The sequence below is a fragment of the Canis aureus genome, chromosome 1 (assembly GCF_053574225.1).
Source record: "Canis aureus isolate CA01 chromosome 1, VMU_Caureus_v.1.0, whole genome shotgun sequence".
In the NCBI taxonomy this organism is placed as follows: domain Eukaryota; kingdom Metazoa; phylum Chordata; class Mammalia; order Carnivora; family Canidae; genus Canis; species Canis aureus.
Window position 1 is genome coordinate 4288324 of NC_135611.1, and position 25476 is coordinate 4313799.

At 43.8% G+C, this 25476-nt stretch overlaps 1 long non-coding RNA gene across 1 annotated transcript; it reads left to right on the plus strand.

Moving 5' to 3' along the window:
• Positions 1–495: 495 nt before the first annotated feature.
• Positions 496–6485, plus strand: LOC144301213 (uncharacterized). The gene is made up of 2 exons (XR_013368020.1): positions 496–834; positions 3320–6485. It is a non-coding gene; the product is annotated as an uncharacterized LOC144301213 (long non-coding RNA).
• The last annotated feature ends 18991 nt before the right edge of the window (positions 6486–25476 follow it).

The following is a 25476-nucleotide window of genomic DNA, read 5'->3' on the forward strand; positions in this document are numbered from 1 at the left end:
AATTTTTTTCACCCATAAAATACAGCATACAAGGGTTATAAACACACAATACAGATTATCAGACTATAAAAAGGCATAACAATACAATATGATTCATTGCTGGCATGGGCACAATATTTTGCTGGAAGATTAAAGACTATGTGACTTAAATAACTTTTATTGTAATGCTTTCAACAGATCTCCTAACAGGGAAAACAAACGGATTCAGCCTGGTGCTATGACTGGTGAGTAGTACCCAATAAAATCCCCCGGAGGGCTATTCATCTCTCCAGTCTAGCTGAGATGGTCGCACTTTGGTGCACGTCTCCCGAGCAGCCCCGGCAGCCCCTGGGCTCCGCGGTAATATACCCGTCTCCGAGGATGCGCCTGTTGGGCTAAATATAGCGCGTGTCCTGGCGGTGACGCGGCCCACGGCCGGTAATTGATGCTCGCGTCCCCCCTCCCACGCTCCTGCACAGGCTCTGCTGGATTCCGTCCCTGAATTAATTTGTGGTAATCTGGTCCCCAAATAAATAACTTTCGTCTTTACGCGGCACGCTGGGTTTCATGAGGAGCAATATGCAGCCCCGACAACGGGCGCTTTGCACAGGACCAGGGGACGCGTGTGCGCCGCATCTACAATTCAAATGCGGGGGTGAGGGCTGAAGGCATCAATCTGTCCCCGTCTGCCTGCCGCATCCAGGCCCAGCCGGAGGGGGGGCTGTGGGCACGGCCCCCCAAGAAGATTTGGAAGCAGTGACAAGTGGAGAGACCTGATGGCCTTCGTCCTGGGGGCTTGATGCGCGGGCTGCGGGCAGAGCGCGAGGTCAGGATGGAGGTGCCGCGCGTGAGGAGGTACCTGGTACCCTATCGGCCCCCGCCCCCGCCCCCGCCCCCGCCCCCGATTGGCTGCGCGCGAGCAGGGCACCGCCGAGTTCCCCAGAGTCGCTGGCAGCCTCCTGCTCTTTGTTCTGCCGAGTGTGAGAGTAGTGTAAATAGCAGCATCTGCGGCTGCTCCCGCTGCTCTGACCGCCAGCCAAGTCCCCTTCTCTGCTCTCCCTGTCGAGCCACCCGCACGCTGCACACACGCGTGACCGGCCGAGCGGGCGCAGCGCGCGGACCCCGGGGGCGCGGCGAGGCCACGCGCAGGGCCACGCCGGGGGGACCCCCAGCCCCGGCTCCTGCTCCCGGAGTGGGGATCCCCAAGCCCCGGGTGCCGCACTGCCGACCTTGCGGGCATCGGGCATCGAGGGGTGGCTGCGCAGAAGGCGCGCTTGCCCTGCTCCCCCCGCAGCCCGTGGCGAGGCCCCTCCTCGCTCCCGAGCAGCTGTAGGAACCTCCGGGGAATTTCATGCTCTGGAATCTTTCGAGGCAGGATTCTTCTTCAGTGGCAATCTGTCGGGGCTGCACTGAACGCTGGCCCGAGCGACTCAAGGAATCCTGCTGCCGAGGGCAACCAAGAAATTTAACGTTTGGTCCAGAATCTTTCCATGGGGCCAGCCCCAAAGTGTCCATTTTTCTTGGATGTTATCATTTCCTTTCTCTTCCTCCCGTCTCGGTTAACTGACAAAAGGAAAGGCTGTTATTTTCAGCGTGTCAAAAGAATCTGCATTGTTTTCCTAGCTAAGTGACAGATGTCACCGGACTGTGAATTGTATCCTAAAGTTCTCAACAGCCCGATCAAAATTAATGTCGTCTTGGTTTTAGAAATAAGTTGTCACAGGGCTAGTGAGATAGCTTTATATTATTAAGACTTCGATAGCATCCCGAGTCTCTCTCGGAGACAGCTTTAGCATAAAAATGTAGAATTCCCATCTATATTTATCCCTTGTTTTTTAATGTGTATCTTTCTAGTACATGTCAACCCCAAGGACATAAAATGCTTGTCTCTGAGGAGCAGCCTGTAATTGTGTTTAAAAAATACACACCAAGAACTCTTCTGTGCATGGAGAATTCTGCACACCGCTGGTGAAGTATGTGTGCACAAAATGGCAATCTGTGCTGTGGTCATTAAAGGTTAAAACTGGCACAGGCCTGAAATGTTCTAGGACTAAAGCAAGTAGAGGTGTATTTTCAAGCTAGTAGCAAAGGATGGTCTTCAGCATTTCAGGAAAGGAGGGGCACCTGGCTGGAGCACACAACTCTTAACCTTAACCTTAGGGTCTTGAGTTCTAGTCCCACTTAGGCATAGAGATTACTTTAAAAAAATGTAGAAGGATTTCAAGATAGTAAATGCAGTCTGTTTGTTAAATTCCCTTTTTGTTTCTTGTTTGTGTGTCACTGTTGTTCTCTACAACGTACTAGAGTTTTGCCATCCCAAATCAATAAGGGTTTGAATTTTATGGTATATGTGTCACAGGGGTGAAAAATTAGAAATGGTTCAAGAAGTAATTTTTTCATTGATTATCGAACAGATAGGAAAGTGCTGAGGAGAATAAAGGGAAGGGGGAAGCAAACACCAGGAGGGACAGGAGGCCAGGAAGGTCCTTGATGCGGATATACTCACCTCTGACAGCCCGAGGCCCTGGCTGCCTCACCCAGAGGCACTAAGGAAATCCAGCAGCCAGACCAGCACTTTTACATGTCAATTGACTTGCGGATCACAGCTGCAGCACCAGGTCAGCAAGACTATAAAATGGTGGCTTATTTCAGCTCTGTCCCCAGAGCACTAGGAAGAGATCTTTTCTGCTCTCATGACCAGACCGTGAGGACTGTTTCAGATACTAACATTTTCCTCTCCTGTTTCCTTGTTTCCTATAGGAAGTGAGTCCTGAGAAAGAGTTCTTTCCTCTCCCAGAACTTTGAGTCTGCATAGAACATCCCTTCTAAGGGGCAGATGGACCCGTCAAGGATACACACAGAGGACCCACTGGCACTGAGCTTAAAAGTAGGGTGTGGGGTGGTTACTATGCTCCCTGGTCCTGCTCAGTCCAATATCTGCAGGACACTGAGATTATAACTGTGGTATGTGTCAATTTGACTCAGCTAAGGGATGCCTACATAGCTGGCAAAACATTATTTCTGGTTGTGTCTGTGAGGGTGTTTCTAGGAGGGGTTAGCATTCCCATCAGTAGGCAGAGTAAAGAAGATCACCCTCACCCATGCAAGTGGGCAGCACCTAGTCCATTTAGGGCCTAATAGTGCAAACAGGCAGAGGGAAGTTGAATTCCTTCTCTGCGTGAGCTGGAACATCCATCTTCTGCCCTCAGATATCCATATTTCTGATTCTCGGGCTTTTACATGGTGCATCTTGGGACTTTTTCAGCCTCCACATGAGCCTACTTCTCTAATAATCTCCTCATATATGTCTACATGTGTCCTGTTGGTTCTGTTTCTCCAGAGAACTCAGGATACTCTACAGAGACACTGGATGGAAGTGCAACTATTCAAGGAGATCCACTGCTACTTAGCCTGAAATATTCTCCAAAACCAATTTGGTTGGATTAAATTGAGAAGCAAAGAGGAAGAAGAGGTTGGTTTATGTGGGAAAGTCAACATAATGTGGGTGACACCCCTCAAAGGGGCAAGGCCCTTATCACCCAAATGCTAGTGGGCCCATGGGGCACCTGGTGACTGTTGCCCAATCAGAAGGAAATGCAAAAACTCCACAAGTCTGACTGGCATGGGCAGACCAAGCTATGCTTGTAGAAATGACTCACTTTAGAGGGAAATTTGTACCCAAAGCTCCTGGAATGCACAGGGGAGTGTTTGGGGGCAGCAGGGTAAGGAGGTGATTAATGGAACCTGGTACCTGTTCATGTCAGCACAGATTTTCCATGTTTTTCATGAAAAGTAGAAATTAGAGGGTGTAAAGTTTTCAGAGAAATCCTCCTCGAACCTTGGGCCCCATCCCACGGCACTTCCTAATAGAGGACTTTCCCAACATCACCCCTTTCCTGGGCAGCTCTCCCCAGGCCCCGACTTTCTCGGCATTCTGTCACCACCTTGCTTGCTCATAGTCATGTGTACGCTTTGTACCCTTGCCAGAGGCAGACCCCTAGAGGAGGGGGCTCCATCTTTTCCACCTTTATAGTCCCAGAGAAACCTAACTCAGTGTTTTATGTAAGGAAGCTACTCAACAGTAGCTTGGTATAGTATTGGTTGGTATAGATTTGTATTGATATAAACAAGTTTTGTAATATTTTAAAACATTGGTTGGTATAGATAATAATTTGTATTGATATAAATAAGTTTTGTAATATTTTAAAACATTAAAATCCCCCCAACATGAACATAGACAATAATAAAACACTGAAAAAGAGGTTCTTCTCACATATGATCAATCATGGAGGATGGTGGTGTGGGTGCTAATATTTCCTGACTGACTGCAAGCCTGTGACTACAACCCAAAGGCTATTTCCCTGCTCCTCAGTCCTAGTAGAACTGAACAAAAAGAGAACGAAACAGAGAAACAGAACTGCAGAACCAGAAGGAGAAGACACATGCCTATAAGAGAGTTTCCTGTGCCCCCCAGAGTCCGGAAAGGATGTCAGCCAAGAGAGGGGACCCTGTGGCACTAAGGGAAGGAGTGGGGTCTTGGAGAAGCCCACTGGGAGCACTGCAGGCTGGATGAAGCCAACGTAAAACCAAGCAGAAGCGATGCTGCCGTCCAAGACACCCCCTACTCCGTTGCCTGTATAGTCAGCAACGTGCTCATTGGGAGTCAGGTTTGTTGGATACTCTGGGTTCCAGACACTGCCCAGCACAAATCCGCAGGGCACTCTCACAAGGGGAGTGTCCTCAGTCCTAGACAGTATTAAGTCCTATAACTGATGTTTAGAACGTGGACATCTCCTGATGTGAAGGCAGTATGAGGGAAAGCCTCAGCCCATTGAAGACAGGACAATGTGGGCTGGTCTCATTCTAGCACGTACTGAAATTCCTCTGTTGGGAGAGGTGCATGACTAGGGCTCTAGAGTCTAGACAAATGCCCATCAGGGTGAGATTTCTATGAAGTTTATTCTATAAATCTGTAAATGTTTATATGCTCACACATATATAATGAATACATTTGTGGATTTCTTTCTCAAAAACAAGTGAAATTGAATGTCTAGTAAGAGGCATTATTTTCATCTCATATCCATAGTACCCTTCTTCTACATCTGCCTTCCATGAGAACATTTGTAGGGAAAGGAAGTATAGAGCTCTAGGCTGTAGTTCAAGAAAAATTCAAGAGGTGAGGTGGTACATGGGTGGGCAGCTCAGTGGGATGTGAGAGTAGGGAAGATGGGCCATAGACTATCAAGAGCACACTCTGCCCACCTTAGACCAGGCAAATGGTCTACCACATGGACCATCTCAACCAAATCAGTGTTCCAATTGGACCAAATTATTTAATCAAACCCATAAATCCTTCAAATAACTTTTTTTAAATAGAGTAGTTATCTGACCAAATGTATTAGATTATATATATGTTTAGATACCCATACATATATGTGTGGCATCAAAGCATCTTGCTTTAGAATCATATTTTATAGTTTAAAAAAATCTCTGCAGGACTGAAAATACTCTGTATGATAGTATGATAATGGAGACATGACATGATACATTTGTCCAAACCCATAAAAAATATATTATGTATGTACATTATGGACTTTGAGTGGTTATGAAGGAGGCGTATGTAGGTTCACTGGTTGTAACTGATGTCAATGCAGATTCATTGGTTGTAACACATACCACTCTAGTGAGGGACCCTCATAATGAAAGAGGCTGTGCATGTGCAGGGGGGCAAGGGGTATATGAAAATCTCTGTATCTTCCCTTCAGTCTTGCTGTGAACCTAAAACTACTGAAAAAATATAGTCTTAAAAATATTTTTTAAAACATCTACTGGCATATACCATCTAGTCTGGTTTTCATCTGATCCTCCTCAGGTGGTCAGTGTGTACATCACTAACATCTTTTCAGAGATTAATAAATGAGAATAAGTAGTTGAGTATGTCTCCTGAAGTGCAAGTAGCAAAGCATACCTCAGATCTTACAAATCCACACCCCTTGTGATTTCTCCACTTGTGACTGTTGGTCTGAGTAGAAAATCCCTCACTACGGTGATAATGCTATTGGAGGAACTGTCCGGAAAATGCTATGGATGTATTCATGTATTTCATGATTATAATAGTGCTGAAAACCCAAAGAATTACAAAGAAGTTTTGTGTCCAGACTGGTATGTATACAATGGGAGGTTGAAACTTCATCACTTCAATGACAAAGTTGAAATAGCTTCCCTTCAAGGTCGTGAAGCCAGATCCACACCAGTGCCTCCCTGCGGATGATAAATGTGCTACTTTAAAACATATTTTCCACACCCTCTTTGTGTATCATATCGAACTTGCAAATATTAGTCATGGCAGGATGTGATGTTTATCAAAAGACCTGCCACCAGCCATTCGGGCCAAGAGAAACAATTAAGGCTTTCTGTTCATGGAGGAGATGTGGGGTCAAATGAATTGTGTTCCCAAACTTTTTGCTTGATTATAGGTTTCCAAAATAAATATGTAGATATTGCAACATGCTGATTGAGAACTAAGACTTCACATAAAGATATTGGTTACCCAGACTGGATGGATTTCATGAAAGAAATGTACAACCCGTGACTGTGTGTAGCAAACAAAAAGCATTTTATTTGTTCTCGAGGACCTTTATTTCTAGGCCACATCTTATCCCACCTGCATGGTGTAATTCCTCCTTCCCACAGGCCACTGTGAGACATCTTATCTGTCATCTCTGGCACTTCACATACAGCACTTATACTGTTGTTTTACCCCAAGTTTGGCAGACAGTAAGTGCTTGTGATCTGCGCTTCCCTAGCAACATAGACCACCAAGGGAACTGAGTATTTCCTTTTATTAGCTGAGCAAGTCCTTGGGGTATTGCCTTCCCCTCAAAATTAGAGATAAAACTACCATATTATCTAATAATCCCACTTCTAGGTATTCACCCAAAAGAATTGAAATCAGGATCTTGAAGAGACACCAGTACTCCGTAGTCATGGTGGTGCTATTTACAGCAGCCAAGACACAGAAACGACCCAGATATCCTCTGATGGGCAAATGAATGGACAGCATGTGGTGTATGCATGCATTGGAGTATTATTCGGCCTGAAACAAATCCTTCAATACATGACATCATGGATGAAGCTTGAGGGGATCATGATAATAAAATAAGTCAGTCACAGAAAGAAAAATACTGCATGACTCTACTTCCATGACTTGAGGATTGCTAATGAATGGGTATAAAATTTTAGGTGTGCAAGATGGAGTTTGCAGTGAACTCTTTTCAAAATTGTATCTCTAGTTGACAGTACTCTTAACACATAAAATTCGTCATGAATCCAGATCTCACGGTCAATGTTTCTACCACAATAAAACAAAATTAACAATAATAATAACTGGAAAAGCCACTTAAGAGGCAAGTATCAGGGACGCCTGGGTGGCTCAGTGTTTGAGCGTATGGCTTTGGCCCAGGGCGTGATCCTGGAGTCCCAGGATCGAGTCCCATGTCCGGCTCCCTGTATGGAGCCTGCTTATCCCTCTGCGTGTGTCTCTGCCTCTCTCTCTCTCTCTCTGTACCTCTCATAAATAAATAAGTAAAATCTTTTTTTTTTTTTTTAATTTTTATTTATGATGGTCACACAGAGAGAGGAGAGAGGCTGAGACACAGGCAGAGAGAGAAGCAGGCTCCATGCACCGGGAGCCCGACGTGGGATTCGATCCTGGGTCTCCAGGATCGTGCCCTGGGCCAAAGGCAGGCACCAAACCGCTGTGCCACCCAGGGATCCCAATAAGTAAAATCTTAAAAAAAAAAAAAAAAAAAAAAGAGGCAAGTATCATTACAGATAACATCTGTGAGGTATAAAGACATAACTGAGAGCCAGCTGATCTTGGTTCAGTCACACCCCTCCCCCCCCACCGCCCCCCCTCAAGAGACCTGGCTCTGGAGTCCCCATCCTGACTCTGTACTGGGCCTCCCATCAACCTCTTTTTTCTAAGTCACTCTAGATGTCAGGGTCTTTACCCTCAACTTCATAGATCAGGAAATTAAGGCTCAGAGAGCATGAGTGATTTGCCTGGGGTTACGTTCAACCTTAGTCCATCTTTCCTAAAACTCATGGGGGGGGTTTTGTTGTTATTTTGCTGTTGCTCCCTCTAGATTTATAATCCATGTCCTTGGCCAGAGGGGTAGGTTGTTCTTGAGCCGCCAGATCCCTTGCACATCCATGAAGTCACCAGTGTGATTACAGGACGGAACCCCACGGCCAGCCCTTCAGCAAGTCAGCCGCTCTTGAGGACCCTTCCCAGTGAAGATCTTCCAGCACCCTGTTGCAGCCAGATTCCACTGGAGGTTTGCCCCTGAATGGGGTGAGGTGGCAAGCCTTGCTAAGCCAGGCCAGCCAGTTCCTTTTCAGGTCACTAGTTAGAAGGATGAGGCCAAGGCCATCGGCAGGAGAAGCCTTCATAATGCAGCTGGTCTGCTTTCCAGAGCAACATGGCAGGGCTCCCCCGGCAGGTTTCCTGAGATACTTGGAAGAAAACTGGAGCCCTCCTGTGACTTCTCAGCCACCCGCATGGGGACTGTTGGCTGGGGCTTGGGCCTCTGATGTTGCAATGAGGCCAGAATCTTCAGATATTCTCATACCTGGGCCTTTGGATTTTCCCTCCAGCCAGACTGTTATATGATTAAAACTGGGAGCTTATTCATTGGCTACGCAGGCCAGTTTGTTCCAAATGGACTCAGTTAATCTTTCTTGGACCTGGCTGCAGAGGGCAAGTGCATTTCAGCTCAAGTGTTTGGCCAGGAGAACGAGCTGGAAGTAGGGGACAGAGCAGGAAATTGAGTCATGTCTAACAGGCAGCAGGTGGACCCTACAACTGGCGGGTGCTCATTATTCAGTGTTGCCAAACACTTGTCCAGTTCCGTGAGAAGATTTCTATGTGCCACCAGCGAGCGTGATTTGGCTTCATTAGAATGGAGATAACCACCTTCCAGCTTACCATGCCAGAGGTTGACCAGGAATATAACCAGGGCCCATGTGGGTTCCCTGTAGGCCAGAGCTCGCATGTCGGTGGCATGAGCCCTCTTGGGGTTTTCTAGGATAAAATCTAATGCTTATCGAGCAGTTATTATCCACCAGGCATTCATCTGAGCTTTTCATATGTCTTCATTTTAGAGCCACAACAACACAATAAAATCAGTTCTATTGTTTTTAATCTCACTTTTACAACTGTGTGAATAGAAGCACAGAGGCTAAGTTAACACAAAGGAAAATATCTATAAGCAGCAGAACTGAGATTTGCACCCAGGCATTTTCTCACCTCTACAAAACACACTAGAAGCAGAAAGTTGCATAGCCGATTGTTATATGGGGAAGGAAGTTGTTAAGGAGGACAGCCCTGTGATATTGATATTGTTTCTCCATTTTATAGATGACAAAATGGGGGATTTGTCCCATTCTTGTGAAGCCAGTTTCTGTCTAGATGGACACTACCTGGTCTTGTAGAACTCTACCTTCTAGTCAAGGTCTGCTATCCACCAGTCAGGAGACTGTTGGAGGTGGGGTCACAGAGAGGAGCAGGCCTGGTCAGAGAGGAGGGGGTGTCTGTGCACACACACCCCTCCAGGAGTGGGATCAGGGCTCTCTCTTCAGTGCTGGGTATGGGGAGCTAAGCCGGGAGCCCTCAGCATGCTGCAATAAATAAGGGACATCACACGGTGCCCACTTGTGAGTTTCCTATGGCTTCCATGACTAGTCATCACGTACTGATGGTTTTTAAAACAGAAATGTGTTCTCTCATAGTCTGGAGGCCACACTTCCCCCAAAGTGTGTCTGTGTCTGTGGGCGTCTCCTCTTCTTCTTAGAAGGACATTGGAGTAGGGCCCACCCCACTCCCGTATGACTTCCTCCTGACTAATTACATGTGCAAGGACCCTATCTGCAAATCAGGTCATATTCTGAGTTGATGGTGGACAGAAATGTCCGGGGGACACTCTTCAACCCGGTATGTCCACACATGATGACAACCTCCTAGCTTCACGAGATCAGCAGCAGAGAATTCAAGAGAGGGAGGTGGAGGTGACTTACCACCAGAGCAAGCATTATGGTAGAGAGAAGGTGGAATAGAAGCCCCTCAGGAGGCTCCCTCTTTATTTCAGGGGTGTCCAAAGTGATAATCCTGGCACTTCATGAGCAAGGAGAGCAGTTAGGCCTGTAGGGACAGAGTAGGATTTGGAAACTGAGTCACTTGGCAAATTTCACCAGAACTCCTCCGCTGGGCCTGACTGCAGCTCCTTGGCTCCCCTCAGAGCCTGAGCCATGGCCCCTCCACTCCCAGGCCAGGTGGGGTACACCCCCCACCCTGCTCCCACCAGCCCAGATGCCATGTGGAGAGCCCCGAGCGGGGTGGGAGGGACCCAAGCTGAGTGTGAAACATGCATGAAAGAGACTAAATGTATCAAGTATAAAATATCAACGAAGAAGTGAAAACATAACAATGTTCATATAATTAATGACTCTTTTAAGGATCACATTCCAAGCCTAAATCTACGACATTTTAAGACAGTTTATCAGTTTGGATTTCTACCCTTCCAAAATGCCTCCGTTCTGGAGATTTTGGCGGCACATTAGTCAAATTTCTACCACCAAAAGATGAAAAGCCCATGGAAAGGGAAATAAAAAAAAAAAATCTAACTGGCTAGAAATAGCACAGAAAACCACAACCACTGGGTTGGGAAACAGTAACACAATTTGTTAGTCATGGAAACATATAACCATGTCACTCCATAACATACTCACTTCCCTCATTAAAGAAATACTTTGTGGCACAAGTAACAATATTATAATTTTTTATTAGGGAAAAATGCCAATGTTCTACCAAAACCCCAAGTCTGTTTAAAAAAAAAAAAAAGAAAGAAAGAAAGAAAATCTGTCTTAAATTCCAGTTTAGTGGAAATTATTAAATTTTTCTATGAGGGTAAAACAATGAATGAATTCATTTGATTTCATTTTCTTTTCCATCTAAAATACACCTAAAAGTCATAAAAATAAATTTGGGGCCAACGTTGTCAACTAAGAGGAATGAACCCGTAGTACAAATCTGCCATTATTAGAACTTTAAATTCTGAGCTTTCTGCGTCCCTCCACTGGAATCCCGTGTCCTCTGATCCAGAAGCCTCCCCCTCTGACTGGTTTGCTGTGGCTCCCCTGGGCCCCTCTCCTCTGCCTTCTGCGAACCGGCCCTTCCCTGGAGCTCCTTCTGCCCCTCTTGCATCTCTTCCCCCAGAGCTGCGAGCTCCCCGTGCTCCTGCAGCCTTCATCACTGGCCTGCGCTCGCCTGTGCTCCAGAAGGCATTCTCCTCACCCTTTCTGGAAGCCTCTGGGCTCTTTCCTGCAACAGGTCTGATCAGGTCCCTCGGGTTCACGGTCTCTTTGCCAGCCTGCCTTTCACCAGAGCCGGCTCATCTTGAAGGCCGCGGGCACCGCACCTTGCAGGTGCTCCACAAGGTGCCCCAGAGAGCTCGCGGGGGGGCGGGGGGGGTAGGGGTGCTGCACCCTTGGCCCAGACCCAAACCCCTGACTCCCCGCCAGGCGATCTGGGAGCCTTCCTGGGCTTGGGACGGGCCTTCCTCCCTGGCCTGGGGACAGCCAACTTCGCCCCGTCTCCTCAAGTCGTCCTCCCCCTGGACCTTTGTGTCTGAATCTCTTCTTCCGACAAGGTCACCAGTTATATCGGATTAGGACCCACCCCATGATCTCACTTCAACTTCATTGCCTCTTTAGTGACTGTCTCCCAATGCAGTCACATCCTGGTGTCCCGAGGGCCAGGACTCAGCACAGGCAGTTGAGCCGTGCGGCAGCCACCTCCCTCCCTGAGAATGCGATTTCTTTCATCGTTGAAATCCCACAGTTCTTAGGATTTTGTGTGTTTGCTTGCTTGTTGATTCTGGAGGCTCCCATCTTGGTCTGACTGACTGTTGGAGGAATTTGATGACCTACCTTTTAAAGACCCTTTGTCGCTGCCCTAGATGGAGTTACCCCCGAGTCTAACAAGTGCCCTTAATTCCATGCTTTTCACTTTACTCCTTGTTTCAAAACTGGATCCAAAGTTCTTCCACGTGGCATGCAAAACGTTTGCGCACTGCACACTCCAGGCCCTTAAATTTACAAATTATTGTCTCCTTGAAAGCGAGGCTAACCAGACCTGGTTTCCAGGCATTCTCGATGAGCATAAAGCCAAAGACCTGCAATAAAAAATGTCCAGTGAGTTCCAACCCTTCTATGGAGAGCTCTGAAAGGCAGCCTCTTAGGTTTGCTTTTTAAATCTTTTTTTTTTTTTCCTTACTGAGAAGGATCATACAGAATCAACCCACTAAAAAAGAATTGTCGTAAAATCTCACACCATTGACTTGTAAATGGAATTGAATCTGTAGCGTCTACATAATGATACTATCAAAAAGGAAAAAACTATCACATCCATATAACAGATGAGATATGAAATGACTACCATGGCAGATGAACACCCCAGAGGTATTTTGCTTTATTCTACTCACTGCGTTTATATCTCCAGTTTCTCTAATTTTAGTTATTTTTTTCCTCAGGTCTCAAGACAAGAGCAGAAAGACTTTTTTTTCCCCCTTCCTAACAAATTACCCCATACAGAAGTCAATAATATAAATACTTACGTTTCTGGGGTCAGGGCTGGGGCTTTATTAAAACTGATTTTTCAAAATGTATTTCTGTTGTTAGTACAGCTACAGGGAAGCCCTCCTATCGATGCTCCCCTTCTCATCATAATCAGAGTGTGTGCCGCATGGGCTCCAAGGGGACGACAGTGGGGGACGCAGGCAGGGCCCCTGGGAGTCCCAGGCTCAGCCCCCAGCTCTGGTGATTCCGCAGCAGAGGGGTGGAGGAGGGTTTTCTCGGTTGGCCCCGCACCTGCCTGGGCTCCTGCTGCCTCCCCAACACCCTCCATGGTGGCCTGGGGTCATCAGCGGGTGCGCTCCACGGGGGTCTCATTCGAAGCTAAATGCAGTGTCCCCTGGGATGAAAAAAAGTATTCAGAAATGTGGGCACAGGCCTTGCTTTCTGCTGCCAGCAGGATATGTTCCCAGAGTGGAGACCAGGTGAGGTCAGTCCCCAATCCTTTGCCCTCAGCCCCCAGGGAGGGAGTCCCGCTTAGGCCCATCAGGGCCAGAGCCTGGAGCAGGGGCTGGGGTGGCAGTTTCCAAGCCAGGTGACCTGGGGCCTTGTCACACTTGCCCCCTGTCACTGGGCCAACATACCCGCCCACTTCCCCTCACCCTCTGTGAGTTATTGGCGTTCCTACGATTTACAGGCTGGAGGGGCCTGGTTAAACTGTGCGCTTTGGACTTATTAAATATTGCTGGCCTCGGGGAGCGGCTGAGCCAGTGCTCATTCCCACGAAGTGTGGTTAGCACTCTAATTGTGGGGAACACAACCCCCGGCCTACTAATGAAGATCTATGGGGGAAAGCAGTGTTTCTCCTCTGAAAGCAGCGCCAGAGAGCTTCCTGCGTGTGTGCTCACCCACTCAGAGAGCACGGAATGCACGAACAGCCAAGTGTGCACTGTGGGTGCCTGCCGGAGAGATGCACGGCCACAGTCAGAGGCCCCGTCCGCACGGAGTGGTGTAAAACCAGAGAGGAAAACAGAGGGAAGTGTGCAAAGAGCAGAGGAGGCCCCAGCCACATCCTCCGCAAATAAATAAATAAACACACAGAAAATAATAAAAATGCCCCCAAAACGTAAGCACTTGCATGCGGTGAAATTGCTCCCTCCTTCTGGTCTTCTCATGCTTTCCCATTCCAGCCAACCTTTGATTTAGCTTCCGTGACACCTTAATTATATTTATGCTTTGTACCTTGCTTTATTCATCAAGGCTTAAAGATAGCTCGTTTTCTTTTGTAATTTTCCAAGAAGGTTGTAGGGGGAAAAAAAAGCACATAGGCCTTAGCAAGAGCTTGCAAAATGATAATTTCTTTCTCCACCCCCCACAACCTTTTTTTTTTTTTTTTTTGTAGTAGGAAGGCAACATGTGTTCATTTTGCAAAATTTGGAAAATGTAGAAAAATAGAAAAAAGGTAATATGTATCCACCATTCTTCCTCCCAGAAATGGCCAGAGTTATATTCTAGAAAATTTGTTTCTATGTTTATTATAGGTGACCTAAAAAAAAAAAAAAAGGTAAATGTGAATATAATTTCATTTTATAAAGTTAAGGTCATATTATATACAGTACTGTACACTGTATTCTATTTAACGTTACATTGTAAAACTGTTAATATGACACCAAATATTCTTTGCAAGTGTGCTTAGTAACAGCTATGAAATATTTTTTAGTATGTGTACCATAATTTCTGTTTCTCTATTTTTGGATATTTAGACAATTTCTAGTTTTCTCTCATAAATCATGCTGCAACGACTATCCTTGGATATAAACCTTTTAACACACTTCTGGTAATTTCTTAAGGATACATTCTTAGGTGTGAAATTATTGAGTTAAAGAGAGAGAACATTCTTGAGGCAAAGTCTCTATATTGCAAATTTACCCTCTCTCCCACATGCATGAGACGTCCTTCTCTCTGCACCCTTACCAGGATGGAGTATTCCCCTGAAAATTTACAGATATGCCTTTTTTATTGGTGAAAAATACTATTTTTAATTTAACTTAATACAAAAGAGACCGAACACTCTTAATATATATTTGTGTTCAGTTTGGACTTATTTTGCAATTTGTGTGTTGCTATCTTTTAAAAACAGGATGTTAATATTTTTTCTTACAGATTTGGGCACTATCTTTGTGTATTTTGTTGTCTTCAAGGCTGCATTTTTTCCTCATTTCTAAGTTGTCGTATTTTTGTTCATGAAATTTGTTGATATTTTAAGAATTTTTGATGATATAAATTGTTAGGGAGTAAAATCTATTACTTCCTTTGTTATTACAGTTTATTTCATTTATTCTTTGGAAGCTCTTCACCCTCTCGAAATAATTTTATTGCTTATCAGAAAAAAACATCTTGCATTTTGGTATTTTTTAAATTGTTTCTTAAAGATTTTATTTATTCATGAGAGACACAGAGAGGCAGAGACATAGAGGGAGAAGCAGGTTCCATGCAGGAAGCCCAATGCGGGACTTGATCCAGGCATCCTGGGATCACAACCTGAGCCAAAAGCAGACACTCAACTGCTGAGTCACCCAGGTGTCCCTCGTATTTTTATTATTATTATTATTTTAACTTAGTATTTTGAAAAAGTAAGTCAGCATATAGAGCAATGGGAGACCCTAATTTGATTTTTCTCTCCCAATTAGCAAAGTTAGTAGCACAATAGATTGAACAATCCATTGTTTCTATGGTGGTTTACAATGCTTTCTTTACCACAAAATCTGATGTATCCCAAGGTCTTTTTCTGGGCACTATAATCTCTTCTACAGATCTGTTTGCATATTTTTGTAAATTAACAAATTCATTTAATTGCTAAATTAGTTTCACACTGTGATTTATAATATATATATACTATATATTTATATGATATAGTAAATCTAATATATTTGCTTTATGACATCTGATAGATTGCTTCCCATCATATTTTTTTTTACATTTTTAAAATCATTTTCACAAATTGGTGCAGCCACTTTGGAAAAGTTTGTCAGTTATTCAAAATGTTAAACTTAGAAGACTAGCAATTCCATTCTTCAGTCTCTATGCAAAGAAAGAAAGCATACGTTGACACAAGACTGGCATGCAAATGTCTATAGAAGTATAACTCATAAAAAAATAGAAACAGACCAAATGTCCATCCAACTGGAATAGAAAAACAAGATGTCGTATACCCACATAGGAGAACATATTCAGCTGTATAAAGGAATTCTAATGCATACTACCGTGGGGGCGAACCCTTGAACACATTATGCTAAGTAAGAAAAGTGAGACACGAAAGGCCACATAATATATGATTCCACTTTCAGGAAATGTCCAAAAAGAAATCTACAGCTACCGGAAGTAGGTTGGCAGTTCCCTGGTGAAAGCGCCTGGAGTGGGCCTGCCCTTCTCTCCTGCTGGGACGGAGTTTTTCAAAGTTACACTGTGGGGACGGTTGAACAAGTCTGTAAATATACTCAACATCATTGAACTGTACACATAAAATGAGAGAATTTTATGGTATGTAAAGTATACCTCAATAAAGCTGTCAAAAATCATTTTCACTATTTATTTTTCAGATTATGCTAGGATCATTTGTTGAGTCTCCCCCCAAATTCCCAAGTATTACACTAAAACTTAACTGAGGAAAACTTATGTTTATATTGATAATGCTATCTAGAAACGTCACATCTATTTTATTTCTTTTTTGTTTGTTTTATAAGTGGAATCATACAGTAACCTTCAGGGTATCCCATTAAACTCTCTTTTTATTGTTTGAGGGTCACATTCTCCATTTACTTCACTAAATTTTTTCTTAAAGTTAGACTTACTCATTTTCTTCTGGTTAATATTGTAAATGTTTTTTGCCATAAATATTTCAATCTTCTTATTACCAGTATATTTTTAAAGCATTTTTATATTACTTAACCTTACATCACTTTGCTTTTTAAGATATTTTTAGATTAACTTGTTATTAGAGGTGTATAATTGTAGAGATTTCAAAAAAATCTTTCTAATTTTTTTCCCTTCTTTTGCATCAGCTAGAACTTCCTATTTGAATTAGGAGATTGTTGTTGGTAACAAATAAAATGATGTCATTCCTGATTTTAATGGAAATTTTTCCGGTGCTTCACCATTAAATATAATGTTGAGTTTTGGTTTGTGTGTGTGTGTGTTATAATTTATTTATTTTGAAATAATAATAAATCTGCAGAAAGTTGCAAAAATATGGTGGTCTTTTGTAACCTTTGCCCAGCTTCTCCTGTCAACTACACCTTCCCAAACTATCATGTGACATTGAAACCAGGGAATAGGCATTAGTACCGTGTGGGGGCATAGTCCCTCATCATCACCATGTGTGCAGGTTTGTATAACCAGCACTACTATCAGGACACAGGGCTGCTCATCACCACACAGATCTCCCCGCTGCTACCCCCTTAGGGCCAAACCATCTCATCCCTGATCATCCTTGACCCCTGTGAGTTTTCCTTCTCCCACTATTATTTGGGTATAACAGAATGGAATAAATGGTATATAATACATAATGACTTGTTTTTACTCACCACCCTGTCTTTGAGATCAAGCAAGTTGCTGTGTATATCAGTCACTTGTTTCTCTTCATTGTTGTACTATTCTGATTGTGGATGGACCGAATTTTATTTACTGTAGGAAATTTTGGTTGTTTCCAGTTTGTACCTATTACCTGTCAATTACCACCTACTGAGTCTTTGCATAATTACAAGATTCTTAAAAAACATTATTGTTATCATCATTAACTCCTAGATTTAATTAATGGCCTAAAGAGTTGAAAATTTGAAAAGCCAACTCATTGGAGGGTTTACAAGGAGCTAAGAAAAAAAACAACAACACCTGAACAAAACTGTCATTTAGTACATGTATACATATTAATTAAGAGTGACTAAGTAAGTCTTTTCTCTTGGTAACATTGAGCATAAAGACAGTGAGAGACAGAGTAGGAAATGAGGAACAAAGGAGGGAGGGAGAGTCACAGGACTGGAGAAATAAGAGGAGGAAGGAAAAAGAGGCCATCTCCCAGAGTGGGACCCCATGCTATCTAGTTTCCTACCAAAGGTGAGGTCACCCTCAGCCAGGAGAATTCGTCCTGGGAAATGTCCAGGTATGTCCTGGCGGGTGAAGGATGGGGTCTCGGTTTTCAGTCAATGAACAACCTGGGATTTGGATGCTTAAGCCACCTCATTAATGTTACTTTAGCTTTATTTTTGGCATCGGGGTGGATTTTTTTTTTTCATTTGTTTCTGATGTTTGCTTAAGAGAGACAGAAAATGAGAAATTTCCCTGAGGTGAGGAGGACATTTGAGACAGTGTAGACAAAAGACTATTCCTGCTCCTGAGACCATCGGAGACACAAAGACAGAAGCTAGAGGCCATTGCTCAAATGGAAGAGAGATTTTAAAAGCCCTGATTATCTCAGGAACATACATCGAAGGACCTTCCACAAATATAATTCAATCTGAAAGGCTTTTTCAAGGTTAATGAATATCAGTGAAAGTTATAAATTAGATGTTTTTCAATGTAAACTTGACCGTTTTTAATCAAGTTAAAAGAGCTATTTCAATTTCTTATGAAAATGAGTGCTAAGATGATCTTAAGTCCAGAATAATGTGAACATCTAAATTTGCACAATGTACTCTCCATCTGCAGTAACTATTTAGCACGACCTCCTCCATTAATCCTCCATTAATACTGCATTAATAATCTCAGTACTCATCGAATATGGCCATGCCCATGGACAGACGGCCTCCGTACATGCCCAAGCTGACAGTCTTCTTCTAGACTTGGCTTAGGAAATGAATTGGTAACGAAGTACAAAAACTGTGTCAAAACTGCAATCTGCGTTCCTTAACTCATGGACCTGAAGCCAGAGGAAGTTCTTACACACCCTTTGGGTCCATTCTGGCAGGGCTATTTCATTTTGGTTGGAAGTAAAACAAGAATTTCAGGGCCAACAAAGGCGTCTTGAGTCAGAAACAAGGGCTTCTCATGAGATGCCTCTCTTTAATATTCTTTCCTTTTTTGTGGAGTAAATGGGTTGGCTTCGTATAGCTTGAAAATAATTAACTAAAATACAAATAAAAATTCCAAGTATTTACTAGCTCCTAGCTCCTGGCCCTGTGGAAAGCTGTCTCCACAGTAGATAGCAGAGTGTTAGCATCTTCTATACCATTTGAAGTCATTGTGAGGATGAACGAAAAAATACTCATGAACACCTAGCAGAGCACCAGGCATACAGCAAGTACTCAGGGAATGTTTGCTTCTGTGTCGTTTTACTGTCCTTGCCAGAGATTCAGTGTTAGGAAAACACTGTTACGTACATGGAATAGTAGTACTTCTGTAAAAGAAATCAAGTGCTAAAATACCTGATATAGACAACAACATTCCAATTGAGTTCCATTGATCAGTATGTTGACTATCTACTGCACTACAGGTGGTGGACTAAGCACCGTATGGAGACAGGACACACATCTCAGCACATCGTTGAGAAGATGCCGTGATTCTCCTAAGGTAGAACTGTCATCCAAAGGTTAAGGGATATAAAATCTACTTCTAAGAGTAGTCATTCACTTACCACTGACAAGTTTCCTCGCCACCAAATCTTGGGAATATTTAAAGATGAACGAAAAAATAATAACAATTAATAATAATTAATCATCATCATTATCACCATTTTACTTGAAAAAGGCAGTATTGCATCTATAGAAATGCAAAACGGTTTTTGAAACCCATGTTCCCACCCCCTTTTTATTTGGTTTGCAAACCCATAACACTAAAACATCCTAACTGATTTTATTTCTACACTTTGTTAAAGCGATTTGATCCCAAGCTGGGACCTCATATGCCCAACATTTAAACCACAGAAAACTTTACCAGCCTGGTTTTGAACTTACAGAAACAGTAGCTTTTAATGGAAATGCTGACAGACCCTTAAGTATAGCAACGTGAATGGCACCAGTGATAATAAATATGAGGAGTGATTCCCAAACCGAAGACTGGCAAATAGTTACCCAGCTGCTACAGAAATAGCAAGATAGAATTTAAAAAAAAAAAAAAAGGAGAAAAGAAATTAAATGAAATGGATATTAGCTGGAAACATCTGTGTTCACCACAGAGCAAAATGCATATTCAGCAGCCAGTTTATTGGCTCTTTAGAGCATGTGAATGGTGCATTGTAAATAATGACCTGCCTGTAATAAATTCCCAGTAAAAAAGAGAGGGGCCTCTGTGTGTTCCTCCTACAATTCACATTTCTGGGTCCCTGCTGTGAGTGATGATTCACAGCAGTCACAAATTCCTGTTTTCAAAATGCTATTGTATACTCCAGGGCTTTCATTAAGTTTTACACTAGCTGGGGAAATTTAAAACTTGAGAGAGCGAGGAGAGCAGAGCAGAGAGCTGCTCTCAGTGGCGGCGGCGCTTAACACTCGGTCTGAGGCGGCGGTGATGGATGTGATAGGCGGGTGTGCCTCCCAATCCACCCGAATTGCCTCCCATCCTTCTTCCTTCTGGAAACCCATAACAAAAGGAGAGCAGGGATCAGTGACTTCCTTATGCGATGGGAAAGGGAAAAGACAAGTGAAAGATCTTAGCAGCTGAATTTTGAGAGGCAGTTGGGAAGGCGCGTGAAGAATGGGGCTCCGTGAGTGACACAGTCCACGAGGCCCCATCTGCCATGGCTCGCCCCCCACCCCCAGACGAGCCATCACCTTGCTCCACAGGGTCCTCAAGTGTGTAGCGCCCACCAAGACTCGGGGCTGTGCTCCTCATGTGTGCAGGATACAGCTGGTGAGCGTACATGCTTGCCCAGGGCATGGAGCTTGGTCTGGTGGATCCCAACAGTTCAAGAAGAAATGATCCAGTCTCGATGCAGGGTTGCCTCTCAGCCTGAGTCTCAGGATAAAGAAATCAATGTCTTCACCCAGTTCAGTGAAATTCTTATTTTTTTTTTTAACTTTTACTTTCTCTCCTCAAAGTTCAGTGGGAACAAGGACAAAGGAATACATGGGTGGTTTCCTTAATAAGCAACAACTGGCACATAACATTATACTGGTTTCAGGTGTAAAATGTAATGACTCGATTTGTGCATACAGCGTGAAATCCAGTGAATTCCGAAGACTGAAGTGCACAGTTGCCGGGCCTGTTGCCACAGACCTGATGAGACTAGTCCCTACACCTGGCCATCCACCTGCGAGACAAGGTTTTACAGTCCATCTGAATCTTCCTAGCTGAATGGCTGAGCGACTGTACAAAGTATCCTAATGAGAAGACCTTTTGGCAGCCTCAGAATGTCCAGGGCTCAGGGTGCTCAGGAAGCACGGTGTTCAGTGGCCACCTCAGTCTGCACTTCAGAAGAACCCAATCTCCCCTGTTTCTGCAGAGCCACTGAGGCTCAGGGGTGGAGCCCACCACCATGCAGCACCCCCGCCCAGTCCCCACTGAAGCATCCCTGTGTCCCCGGGGGTAACAGTCAACCAGGCCACATGAGAAGAGATTGTTTCACTTAAGACCGCTTAAAAGTGTGTTTATCAGGAGCTCCACGTCACACCAGCATACCCTTGGTGAATTGCTTCCCGGGCTTAGATGGATCTCTATGCACTGATCTCACACAGGGAATGCACTAAGTCATTTTCTAAAACAAAACACAGTTAATCCTCATTCTGTGCTTTCTCACCTTTTGTCTTTTCAAATAAACTAGTCCTTTTCAAATAAGCAAGTGGCTAGAACCACTAATAGTTTTCTTTTAAAAGTACATTTCTGTCAAAGGAAACTTCTATATTGCTGCCAGTAATTCCCAAATTTCCAGTATTTTTTTTTCTCCAAGGGATATTTAGGATTTTGCAAGGTCGGCTTAAAAGTGAAGACAGCTCATTTTACAGCACATCATGTCCCATCTTTAGAGATCACAGACATGGATGTGCGCAGAGAGGGACAGCCTCTGCCTCAGAAGTTTTGTCTTCCAGGCTCAGAAAGGGGGCTGGGGTGAGTCTTGGTGGCCTCGGCCCACTGCCCTGGCTAAGGGTTGCACCATGTGAAGGCCAGCTGAGGGGCGATGGGGTGATCCCCTAGGGGTGATGGGCAGTGGCCTCTGCTGACATTGGAACACCTCACTCTTTAAAAAGAGGACTGTCACTGCAAACTCAAAATAAAGAATTGAGGGAAGCTCTTCTAACTCTGGAAAGAGGAAGGCACATTCTCGATTCTAGTTATTGAACCAACCAATCAATTTAGATCAGCAACCTTTCCTGTGCACCAGGTTTTTTTTTAAATATTTTCTTTAAAAATTTTTTTTTATTGGAGTTCAATTTGCCAACATATAGCATAACACCGAGTGCTCATCCCACCAAGTGCCCTCCTCAGTGCCCATCACCCAGTCACCACAACCCCCTGCCCACCTCCCTTTCCACTACCCCTTGTTCATTTCTCAAAGTTAAGTGTCTTTCATGTCCTGTCACCCCACTGATATTTTTACTCATTTTCTATCCTTTCCTATTTATTCCCTTTCATTAATTTTCATATTCCCCAAATGAATGAGACCATATAATGTTTGTCCTTCTCCGATTGACTCATTTCACTCAGCATAATATCCTCCAGTTCCATCCACGTTGAAGCAAATGGTGGGTATTTGTCATTTTTAATAGCTGAGTAATATTCCATTGTATACATAAACCACATCTTCTTTATCCATTCATCTTTCGATGGACGCCGAGGCTCCTTCCACAGTTTGGCTCTTGTGGACATTGCTGCTAGAAACATTGGGGTGCAGGTGTTCCAGTGTTTCACTGCATCTGTATCTTTGGTGCACATGCAGCCAGTGTATAAGTAGGTTTTATGGGACGAGTCCCGGTGACTAAGGTCTGGTCGCTACTTTCAAACAGCAGAAAATGACTGCACGTAGCAATTTACCATAAAACAAAGAAAAGAGTGATCCCAAAAATATAAGTAAAAGGGGGGATACAATAGGGAGTTTAGAATAGAACTGAGATGGATAAACTCAGATATTCTCTAAATCAAAGGACACGAGAACGTCAATTTAATTTTTGAATATGAAAGAATGGTTGGGGAGCACTATTCTTTCACATGGCAGGTAAACTGTAGCCCAATACCTCCAAAAAGTAGCAAAAGCTGAAAACAACCTTGAGAAGAGTTTAGATCCATCTGGAGTAAGAGACCCACATTAGTTGTCTAAGGAGGTCAAAGATGTTTTGGATATGACCCATACCCTTTGATAGAACATGCACTGATGTTGTTCCCATGAGTCAGATAAACCGAAAAGGTCCTGTTGGTTTCTGGAAAGATAGGTGGCAACACTGGGAGGACCGCTCTGCCCTTGAGGTGGACCGCTGTCACATCACTTGTCTTGCTGCGTTGGTAGATTCCAGAACAGACACAAAAGAAGTGAACATCAGGTGTGAATCAAGGTGTCTCATTTTGAATGATAAGGCCAGTGAACAGGATGTTGGGCTGGTGAGACTGGGGGACCTCAAAACGGCTGACCCCAGGCCAGCAACCTCCCAATAAGGCCGCCTTGCCATCCTAGCCTAACTTAGCACACAAAGACCCGTAACCCTTGCCCTAACTAGAATGCCACCCTACCCCCATCTTCCTGCCAGCACCACCTTACCTTCCTACCCTAACTTAGCTTACAAGACCTGTAACCCTTGCCCTAATCGGAATGCCACCCTGCCCCATCTTCCTGCCAAAAACTCTTTATAGACTCCCCTGCGGTTTGCCTGGGCGCAACTTCCCCGACTCAAGCCCCTCCAAGTCACGGAACCTTGCCTGGGAGCGCTCCCCATTAAAGCACTCTTGAACCTACTGCCTTGCTCTGCCCTTTTTAATTTTTCCGCCGTTCATTTGGGAAAAACCTAACACAGGGCATACCCTAGAACTTCTTAACTGTACTGGGCTTCTGTATTACTCACGTAGCACACATCTGTGCCCTCATTGAAGGGTATCCCAAAATCAAAACAAGAGAGTAAGCCCCTCTTCTGAGTGAACAAGGTCAACAAGCTTTATGAAATCAAAACAGAAAATGAGGTCCTTGCAGAAGCCCAGCAGGGTACTGGCCGAAAGCTGACGCCTTTCCCAAGACCGTCTCTGCCTTCAGAGCCCTTGTGTCTGCTGCACCTGTTAGATCATGTCTCCTGCACAACCAGGCCTCTCTTTCCTACCACCCCGCCCACACCATATCAATATTTCAGAGTGAGTCACAATTACTTTGGTCTGACTCCTAAAGCAAACTGGAGTTCAGATGGAATTGCATTTGCTTATGGATATATCAAGAAGGCTGACTATTTAGTATATTGCTAAAAATAAAAATAAAACATGTCACATGCCACTGTGTACGGAATGTCTAATTCTACAGAAAGAAATCTACATTCACATGTTCATTGAAATATAGGATTTGATTTCTTATCAGTGTTTTTTTTCCTCTGGATGATAAGCCTCTCAGTACTATCTAGTTTTCAAACTCTTTTCCTTTTCTCTGTTCCAGACATTTTCTGCTCTATGAGGTTGGGGACATAATCTGTGTATAAGGCAACTTCATAAACGCTAAGATTAGAACAATAGACAGAAAATGAACACATGTTAAATACTTAACTCAATCACTGAGAGAACCAATCAGCTCTCATAATCAGTTCAGGGAAGAAATTAAAAAAAAAAAAAAAACATGAATACTCATGAAGTGACAGGATGTTGGGATAAATGTGCAAATGAAAGCAAAACTGATTTTTCCACAAGGAAAAGATATAATTCAATAGAATCTCTTTAGACGGAATTTGTGAGTCTATAGACAAGAATAATTTTGCATTGCTATCAGAATCTACAGTTCAGAAGTTGTAAAATAATTCCCAGTGAATCAAAATCAAATAACTCAGAGGGTTCTCCTCTAGATTCCTTCAGAGTCTAGGTAATCCAAAGTTTTCCACTGAAATACAATTTTTCCCCTACACTATTTCATTCTTTTCTCTTCCCAGAGCTTAAGTCTTCCTAGTCCCAAAGAAGGACCACTTGGTCAATATTTACTTAAAGAATGAGTAAATGTGAAGCTTTTGTAATTATTTTTTCAAGGCTTTTTTTTTTCTTTTTAAGTGCAGGCTTATCTCTGGAGGGTGGACAGAATTGGAAGATTAAAAAATTCCCCTCCCAGTACAGTCATGGTATAGTTGCGCAGGTTATGCACTGAGCACCCATGGGAGGTATGGACTGTAGTTCATGTAACTATTGCTAACATTGTTGTTTGGAGTCAAGAATATGCATGGGAAACAGAAGGAAATAAGGAGCCCATAGCTCTGGTTCAGGACTCAAGTCTCCCCACTCTGTGTAGGTTAGGACATAGCTGTGTATACACTGCTACGTCCTCCCACCACACAAACCAACCAGGTGCCAAGATGAAGCAAGGCAGAAAGCAGTTTCCAAGCAGCACAAGGAGAAACCTTTTTTGGAAGACCTTTTTAGGATAGAAAGTTTTATTTGCAAGAGAAAGAAAACCAAACCATTGCTTTTTGAAGATCACTATCTGCACCTGACGATTTGCTGCATTTAGACCTGAGGGTCTATTACTCATTTTTATTCCTCTTGAAGAAAAGCCATTTGTTGCCGTGGTGTTAAAAAGTGATCCCTGTTTTAAGCATCTTACTTTTTGTAACACAGCCAAAACAATTCTTCTCTTTGGGATTGTCTTTCCTGCCCTAGAAAGCCTTGCATCCCCTGAAGCCCCTCCTCCAGGCCCCACATGGCCCAATTACTTCACCTCTGGGGTGGGAGCACAGGGACGTTCATCACCCGGTTGGTAAGCCTCAGCCTCGA